General features: G+C 48.5%; 1 pseudogene; it reads right to left on the bottom strand.

Annotated features, from left to right (window-relative positions):
• Positions 1-3,615: 3,615 nt before the first annotated feature.
• On the bottom strand, positions 3,616-8,486 carry LOC123153588 (probable xyloglucan endotransglucosylase/hydrolase protein 23; annotated as a pseudogene).
• Positions 8,487-10,070: the final 1,584 nt, after the last annotated feature.

Here is a 10,070-nt window from a genome sequence, read left to right as displayed (position 1 = left end):
TCTATTCCTTTCTTCTTCTCCTCTTTTTTTCTTCTTTTTTTTTCTTCAATGTTCTCCTCTGTTAATCCTTTCTTCTTCTCCTCTTTTTCTTCTTCTTCCGGACACCGTGGAGTTGGTTAATTAGTAGTTGAACTAGTTAGACTAGTTTATTTATAGTAAATGCTTAATTAGTAGTTGAACTAGTTGATTTAAAAAAACTACTTTATTTATAGTAAGTGCTTAATTAATTAGTAGTTGAACTAGTTGATTTAATAAAACTACTTTATTTTACTATATATAGAAGTAGTTTATTTTTAGTAAGTACTACTTTATTCTATTTATAGTAAGTGCTTAGTAGTTGAACTACTTGATTTAATAAAACTAGTTTATTTGACTATAGAAGTAGTTTATTTTTAGCAAGAAAATTAATAGAAGTAGTTTATTTATTTTTAGTTAAAGCAATTATTCCCGCATCGACGTCGACAATGCCTATCCCGCATCCTCGTCGTCAACTCGGCGGAGGAGGCCGGCTTGATTAGAGGGGCCATGTCCGGGACTAGGCTCCGTCGGGCTGGTTTTGGGAGGTGCTACCTTCCGGGGGCGTAGGTTGGTGAGGAGCCAGCCCGTTGTTGACCCGATCCTTATTTGGTGGCGGTCGCGTGGGCCAGTGACGGTGCCGAGGCTTCCGGACACCGCGTAGGTGGTACGTCACCGTGTCAGCGAGGAGGACGAGCACGTCCGTCGCTACATGGTTGCGTTGGAGGCCACATTTGACAATACCTGGCAGGTTCTTCAGGGATCTCACTGGAGCGATCCTGTGGTGATTCCTTCTCTTTGGGTGTGCACCGCCCGTGCCGATACTCGTCGGGCGCTACGGTTCTAGCTGTACTAGCGATGTTATATGTATGATAGCATTCGAGGTGTATTAGTGATAATATTCGATGATGTACGGACGCAAGGGATGATGTAGTTTTGCTTATAATTGAATGCATCCTAATTTGAATACTACTTTATTTTGCGATTTGATTTTGCTTATTGAATGCTCAAATTGGAAAACTACTCCTACTTGGAATGCTAAAATTGGAGAGCACTATGCAAGATGTATGCATATGATTAGTTGATAGCTTATAGGGTTTTTGTTTTCGCAGAAATCTAGGAGCCCCACTCCATCATCCCCGCCGTCGTCCCCGTCACCGACCCCCTCCGAGCTCGAGGTGAGACCAACCAAATCCTTTTTAGAAAGATAATTAAACGATATTTCAGGTTGACTTTAAGTCTATCGAGTCTCCACTATATATGAGAGGATGAAGAAGCCCGACTGTTGTCGTGGGGGTCGTTTCTCCTTCTTCTCCGGGTGCTAGACCTTTGTTATGCACTAGGGGAAGAAGGAGTAACGACCATCACCGACGGTCGCAAATGTCAGAGAGGAATCAGTGAGGGAGAGTTCCACCATATATATATGAGAGGACGAAGAATCCCGACTGTTGTCGTGGGGGTCGCTTCTCCTTTGTTCCCGTGTGTTGGACATTTTGGTGTAATGCACTCGGGGACGAAGTGAGGAGCGACCATCACCGAGAGTCGAATATATACACCACGTGAGCTGAGAGTTTTCAAGAAAAGACTCAACAGACCGATAGTCAACCCGTGATGAATAATAATGATCTAATTTAATTTTTGTAGTACATATATTTAATTGTACAAGTTTAATCTTTGAATTATGAAAGTAGGAAATGTCGTCATCAGACGACGAAAGTCTCCCGGGGGAGTGCAACTGGTGCCACGATGATCGAGGTCTGTGCGACAGACCTCACCTGGATGATGTTCGGTGCTTCAGCATTAAGCTCGAGGAGACCTTCGATGTTGAAACGGTACTCAACGACGACAAGTGTTTTTTCGTAATTAAGCATGACTACAACTATTTCAACGTGTAATTTTTTTCTTTTACAATTCGAGTAGCTTCTCCATGCCATGCAAGACGCTATGTCTTGGAGAAGATGGATTTTGAAGACCATGAAAGTTTTGAAACAAAGAAAAATCACCTAAGGACTCATCATGATGTGGATTTTGAAGTAAAGCTGTACAATTCTGAGAGCGTAACCCATTTTGGTTGCAAAAAATCGGAAGCACTTTGCAAGATGTATGGTTTTAATGAGGGTATGCTTGTCACCATGGATCTTGGTGATCCTGAAATCGAGCAAGACAATATGGACATTTGGGTCCTTGTTGATACCCCTCCAATTCTACCACTATGTGAGTTTCTCAAACATAGTTATTAGCTAATTTATATTGTTTATTTCAAAATAGTTGACAGCTTATTTCCATTGACAGCTTATTTTCATTCTTCAAAGAATGTGCGGGAGATCATAGACAAAACCCACTAGACCGATGTCTCCGAATTAACTTATTAGGAGAAAAATCATCTGGTCGGATTTTGTACTAATATTGAGAATTACAATATCTACAATTAAATTCCTCAACATTATGGCCAATACGTGCCACTAGTGCACGTGTTGAACTACGGTAACTACCATGGAGATACCCTGGTAAGATTTTTTACTATTACGACATCCGTGCATCTTTTGCATACTTCTAAAACTAGTACATCATTGCTAACTATGAAGTTATTACTATATTTTTCAACAGATAATCCCAGAGAATTGTGTGCCTCATTTGATGTATCAGAAAGGTAGCCTTAATGTTTTGAACAAACAGCCAGGTCATCCTATGAATCTCAACTGTCCATATCAAATTTCTAAAAGGAATGGAGACATGCAAATCAAAGGATGGAAACAATGTATGGACGGTCATAAGGAGGTTCTTGGAAGAAAAAGGAAGCGAAGCGCAAGAATTGGAGACAGGATGATCTCCATTCTCCATAATGGAGAGTCAGGGTCTATATTGTTTTATACTATTTTACCTTAAAGAGGGTATTTAGGTCCTACCTAATACTGATGATCATGTGCTAAGAACAATTAAGTAGGGTTAGTTCGATGACTATGAGGATGATGATCGTATGACTTGTTATTAATAACGAGTATAAGTTGTATGATGATGATTAGTAGACTTGTTATTATATATGATGATGCATGATGCGAGCATGAAGAGTTATTATACATCAGCGGGTGAAATGAATATGGATTGGATTGAAGTGAAGGCAACATGCATGTGGTGCATGTCGAAAGTAGTACAATCCAAACTTGATCAAGTTAGGATTAGTATTACTTTCGACATGCACCACATGTTGCCTTCACTTCAATCTAAGCCATGTTTAGGCATAGCAGTAGCGTTGGTAAACCAAGCACGGAGATATAAGAGAGGACACTTCTCTCTATTAGCTAGCTAATAACAACCTAAATTAACCCCCAAAACCCCTAAACCAGCCCCTTAAAAAAACAAAAACCTCAGCTCCAGCCAGCTGCTGACGCGTGGATGCCTTTTGGTCCCGGTTGGTGTCACCAACCGGGACCAAAGGCCCCCCTGCCTGGGCTGCGGCAGCGGCCACGTGGAGACCCATCTGCCTCGGTTCGTGTAAGAATCGAGACTAAAGGCCAAGGATATTAGTAACGACCTTTTAGTCCCGGTTCCAAAATCGGGACAGAAGGCCCTTACGAACCGGGACAGATGGGCCTTTTTCTACTAGTGACACCCCATCTTCCCTATGTCTGGCCGTCTTCCTCCGGTGATCGACAAACATGGACTACATGAGCACTCGGCAGGGATGCCCTGGGCGAAGCGCTTGGGGTCGATGCAGTAGTTGTAGATCATGTAATTGCTCTGCACCCACCGCATCAGCTGCTGCTGACTCAGGTCCAACTCCTGGTTGTACCACTCTCCGGCCGCGTCGGTGCCGGGGGCGACCTCCGTGTCCACGCTGGCGCCGCAGCGCGTCCGGCCGCCCGCGGTCACGACGCACGTGTCGGCCTTCAAACCGTAGTATGAGGCAGAGAACGGCACGTGGGATCAGTCCGTCTTGACGCGACCGTCTTGCATGGCCCAGTCGTCGGCGTTCCAAAGGCTGGAGTAGAGGCGCATCTCGGTTGGTTCTTGGGGAACGCGACCCCCTTTCCCTCTAGGTTCCTGAAGTCCCTGATCGGCATGTCATCCACCATGAAGTTGCATTTAAGGGCCCGTTCGGAACTTCTCCCGCTCCGGGCTTCTCCAAGTCCACGCGTGGAGCTGGACCGAACGGATTACCTCCGCGGAGTGGGCTTCTCGAAGCACTGCATTTCTCTGGTGCAAAAAGGTGGAGCAGCTCAAGCCCAGCTTCAGAAAATGCAGAAGCGAGGAGTTCGACGTAATTACAAGAGGATGCCACCGCCAAGTCGAAAAAAAATGTTTCACACCACTCGTATTTGACGCCTCTTCCCTCTTCCCTCGACATCTCATCCCCTCGTAACCTAACCAACGCCACCGGTGGCCGCCGCCGCGCCTGATTCAAACCCCTCGCCGGCCGGCGAGCCTATCTGCTGGTAGTTTCGACTAGTCCAGCTCCGTTCCTACCGGATCCCGTCTCGAAGGATCACTTCCCTGCCGCCAGCCAGGAGCAGCAACCCCACCGGCAGGAGACGACCACCTTGACACCATTGATGCCGGTGTCACCATGTCCTCCTCTGAGCCAGCCTCCTCGCCCTCGCCCCCTCTCCCCAATCCAAGGTGAGTTTGCCTTTGCTCCATCCCTATGGCAGATTGGCAATCATGGTGATGCTACTGTAACATGTGCTGGGAGAAGCCGTCAAGAGAGCAGAACACATCGAAATAGCCAGGTGAAGTGAGAAGCTAGCTCAAGAAGCTGGATTTGTGAAGTTTTGAGAAGCTAAAGAGTTTCAGAACACGTCCTAAGTACACCATGATTGGTCAGCGCTGCGCAAGGCGATGAGAAACGAAGGTTTGGCAATGGCGATCAGCAAACTTACATGATGTGCTTTGGGTTCCAGAGGATGGAGTAGGTGTGGAAGTCGTTGGTGGGATCGAACCAGAGGCGGAACTGCTGCTCCCGCTGGCCCTGCCCCTGCGTGAACACGTTGGTGTGCAGAGTGTAGGGCTCGCCAGTGACGTTTCCCAGGAACTCAAAGTCGATCTCATCGTGCGTCGGCCCCTGCAACGACAGCTGCACATTCATGCACACCAAACCGAACAGAGTTAGGCTACCGTGTCATTTGATCAGACCGAGAAGCAGAGGAAAGAATGAATTTGGAAAACATTTAAGAGAAATTTGATAAATGTTCGAAACTTTTATTAGTAAAAGTTGTCAATCATGTATTTTAAATATGTTAAACGCATATAGAAATGTTTTACATGTGTAGAAAAATGTACGGTGTGTGTGAAAAATAGACCTCAAAAAGATATATTGGAAAATATTACTCGTGTATTTGAAAATGTTCTGCTGTAATTGAAAATATAAAATGTGTAAGAAAATATTAGATGTGTGTTGAAAAAAGGAGAAAAGGGAAAAGAAAACAAGGAAACTGAAGGAGAAAAATAAATATGAAAAGGAAAACTGGCGAAAACAAAAAAACAGAGAAAAGCCAAAGAGAACGATGCTAAAACATTGGAAAACCCAAAAAAATGAAGAAAAAAACGTAGCTCACGCGCTCAATAGCACCTAATAGGAAATAGTACGTGCTAAACATAGCTTATGCGATGCTCAAAACTAAAACATAGGTTGCGCGTATTCCGCCGGCTTCTTCCTTTTTTTGTTTTGGACCGTAATACATCACTGAAACTTAAGCCATAATAAAAGAAGCCAATAAAAAAAATTAATCAAAATTGAATCTTTTGCTCCATTTTACTTCTTCATTTGATAACTTGCCCCCTAAAAGGCTGCCGGATGGGGCCGGGACCACAGGTCATTGAAACAACGCTGAGGCAAATCATCAAACTCGTTATAAAGTGGGGCATATTTGCCAATCCCCTGTCCTCCACAAGGAATCGACAATAGTGAGTGTCTTTCGTTCAACACAATACAAAAAGAAGCCGTCTGCATCTAAGAAAACATAGGTCATTTTCTTATCATCTGGATGAAGATGCCCTGAACTGTAGAGCCATAAAGCGACCTTCTCCCGAAGCTGAAACCACGAGAATCTGCCGGCAGCAGCATCCTGCCGTGCGGAGTCGCTGCATCCATCCGTTCTCTCCTCTCTGAGGCCACCTCCACCGCGCGATCCTATCCTGTCCGTCCCCGTCCGTTTGAGATAAAAGACACAAATGAGACGGTCCAGCACGCGGCCGTAAATAGACTTTTGCCCGCTTTGTGTCCGCTTTCGACCCATCCGCGGCCCAAGTTTGTGCCGCTTTTGGGGTGAAACGGACACCACGCGGACGCGCGAGTCGTCTGCGCGTGTTCTCCCCTGGCCCGCCCGTCGGTGGCACAACGCAGGCCTTTTTCTATTCGCCCCCCTCCCTCCCTCCGGCCGCACCCCCCACTCTTCCCCTCGCCGCCGCCGCCGCCGTTGCCATTGCAGCCGTGCAGTTCGGACGCGAGCTCGCCCAACCCCTTCCCCTCGGCGCCGCCGAGCTACCCAACCATGGCCACCTGATTTGCGCACCCGCCGGCCGGTTTTGGGGCGGATGCGGTCGGTCTTGAGCTCGGCCGGCTGTGGGAGGCCGGGCCGCGCCATGGACTGGCCGGGCACCTCGCCGGAAGGCCCTGGCAGGGCCGCAAGGCCACATGCAGGCAGTGACTCCTCCTCTAGCCGCTCGGATCTGCACCGTCGGTGGTCCGCCGGCAGATACACGAATGGCGGCCGAGCTCGGTGCTTGCCCAAAAGCTCGTCGGCGCACCGTTGTCACTCATTAAGTGCGACCACTGCCCAAGGATGGTCGTGCGCCGCGTGTCTACAACGCCGGAACATTCCGGATGGGTGTTCATCAAGTGCTTAAATGATGGGGTATGTGCTTTTTTTTAGCTTCGGTTTGTGCTCTAGATTTGACTAGTTGTGCTAACTTCAAATTTTGTTGTGTAGAATGGATGCAAGTTTTGGTATTGGGAAGAAGAGTACATCAATATATTGATAGAGCGAAATTTAGTGCATGTTCGTGCACTTTTAGCTAGTATAGAGGTTGTAAATGAGACAAGTGCACTTGTTGCTAGATTAGAGGCTAGACACGAGACTAGGTGTGAGGAGGAAGCAACATCGACTTCTGGTTTGAAGAAGAAAGGAGGATGACAGATCGAGCCTCCTCCTCCACAGATCAACAACGAGTGTATTGAGAAGGCCCTAACCCAACTCAAGGGAGCAGTTATGGAAGTTGGGTATCTTCTAAAATGTATTTTTGTGATTCTTATTTTTTTTGTCTTACTTTACTAGTTAAAATATGATGATGTATTTTTCATGTACCAAAAATGAATGATGAAATAAAGTTAAGGATTTGCAAAGAAATAATATGCGAAAAGGATGCGGCCACGATGTGTCCACGCGCTAGGCGCACGGCCACCGCATCCCAAGACATACCCGGACATGACCCTAGATCCCTACCCAAACAGACAGAATCCAGATAAAACGAACATCCGTTTGGGGTCGCGCGGTGGAGTTGGCCTGATTGATCGGTCGGTCGCCGCAAGTCCTCGGCGCGCTGTTCAGGCTACCGTTGTCGCCACGAACTCGTCCCGTCCACGTCCAGCCATTCATGATCATTTTCAGCTGTGGCGTACGTAGGTCTCCTCGGTCACCGAAGAACACTATCTATAGTACAGTTGCTAATGAAGTGGCCAAATCATTTGGAAGCCAAGTGGTGGTTGGATCACGGATCAAATATTTATGTTACCTCTGCTCCCTATTTATCACAGTTCACATCGCAATGAAACTCCCAGCGGTAAACTTTGCTTTGGGCAGTTGCACTATAGTAGTTCCTAGTAATAGCAGGGAGTACAGTACTACTGCCTGCAGTAGCTAGCACGAAACAGTCCGGGGTTTCACTCACGCACTTCGTAGCTGGAGCGGCAGTACAAAAGTTATAATTAAACCTCTACTACGATCAACCTAAACAAAGCATTAGCCGCTAGTTGCAGGGAGTACAGTACTGCCTACAGTAGCTAGCTAATGAGGAGTACTAGTAGCTAGTTGGACTTGGAGACAGCTTGAACGATGGCCGTGCATCTTCAACTGTAACTGAGGCTACAGCACCCATGCGTTAATTGCCCACGCCGGCACGCCGGAAGCTAGTATCAGCCCCGTCAGTGATCTCTGCTGCTTCCCATGCCCGCCGTGTGGTTCTCGTTCCAGGCGATCAAGTCGGACGACGGCTAGCCGCTAGCATAGCATGTGTGCAAGACGAGGCCACCCAATTATATCACGTCGTTTCCCTGATGCATGCGTGTTCGTGTACCCCATACTGACCAGCTCTAGATGGCCATGCCCCAGGCTACCAGAGCTATCTGAAGGCGTGATATAGTAGATCGAGGGCCAAACTTGCACAGCTAATTGCCTATGTGAAGTACGGCTGGAGACGACCTGGTCCCTGAATTTCAGCAGAAAATCGCTATGCAACGGCACTGCTGTCTGCTGCATGAAAGGTAGTACCCCAAAGTCCCTATCCCTTTGGGAGTGTGCTGGTCCTCCAAATCATTGGCCTGTTTGGACCCGTGGGTTCGCTATCCAGTTGCCCATCCTCTACACGATCGTGTCACCTGGTGTACTACCAAGCATGCCGAGACTCCGATTGTGCGTTTGGTTTGGAATTGGATGGATGTAACTTGCCGCCCGGTCCAACTCATCAAGCGCATGCATGGGATCGCCTATTAAAGAGCGAAGAAAATGTGTAACCAACCCGCAACGATCCCCAAGAGCAGTAGAGCACAATTTCATTCTGTTTTTGAAAGTGGAAGACATGTCCCAATATCCTTGCAAGACCAACGTATACGCAGAAAACTAATTGCATAGTATCGCGGCCGTTAGGGCATCTCGAACGCGGACATTCAAACAACCCGTAACGGCATTTTGCCATCCAACATAGAATCTCATCGGTTCGCGGAGCAGTTCGGACGTCCATTTTCACAAACCGGGCGTAAACATGTTGGGGGTGGGGGATTTTGCGGGCGCCCAGAACGCTGCCACATGTGCGTCTGCCACCACGGCCCTGTCGAAAACTCTCTCCGTCCAAAAAACCATCTCTACGCGAAGTGGTTGCTGTGCATTCATGCCAGTCAGCGCCGCTCCAGGACCGTGGTCTAGTGCCTCCCTCGCTGCCGCCAACACGTGTGAATGAGGAGCCGCTCTCGATGTCATGCTACCGCGTGAAGATGGAGCCAGCGTCTCCCCCCCCCCCCCCCCCTCTGCGCAACCGCGACATCCAAATTGGGCGCCGCGTGAAGGAGGAGTCAACGTCGTCGCCGCACAGCGGTTACAGTTAGATCGACAAGATGACGTTGCCGATGCGCCATGACTGGCGTGGCAAGGCGAAGGAGGAGGTGCCACCAACGACCATGAATCTACGCGGGTGCCTCCTCCACTAACTAGGTGGCCACAGAGGTGGCAACATCTCCTCGTCGCGGAGCATCATCACACAAGAGGAGAGCGCGGACAGGCAGATGGTGCGGCAAGAGCGGCAAAATGTGTCGTGCCGCTCCGCGTACGTCAAGTCCGATGAGGTGCCGGAATGGGTCTGCGAGGACCACGACCTCGCGGAGGCCTGTGCCCAGATAGGTCGATGGCCACCGCGGAAACCGCGGCGCAGCAATTGCGCTGCCTCAACGGGGAGCTTGCCAAGATCGACGAAAAGTGGACTCTCAACGAGACCAGAGCAGCGGTTGTCGCCATCACCACCAACGCTGCCGGCAAGGGCAAGGGCCACGCTACCCAACGATTGTCGGAGTTTGTCGCGGCCGCCCTCCACATGATGCAGGAGGAAGCAGACTGGCTCCTTCGCCTGTGCCAGCCAGCGGCCGGGCAGGGCTGTCGCGGCCCGCACACTTCCACCACTGAAAGAACCACTCCGATGACGATGATAACGATCCCCGCTGGCGAGGCCGGCAACATGTACAAGGTCACCGTCCGCTACAAGATAGTGTAGGTTTTAGTTGAACAGATGCGTTCGTTTTATGTAAATTATTTCTAAATTTTAATGAATTCCGTAGTGTTTGTGTGAAATTCATT

The sequence above is a fragment of the Triticum aestivum genome, chromosome 7A (genome assembly GCF_018294505.1).
Source record: "Triticum aestivum cultivar Chinese Spring chromosome 7A, IWGSC CS RefSeq v2.1, whole genome shotgun sequence".
Taxonomy (NCBI): domain Eukaryota; kingdom Viridiplantae; phylum Streptophyta; class Magnoliopsida; order Poales; family Poaceae; genus Triticum; species Triticum aestivum.
The sequence above is the reverse complement of the archived record's forward strand: the minus strand, read 5'-3'. Positions and strand labels throughout refer to the sequence as shown.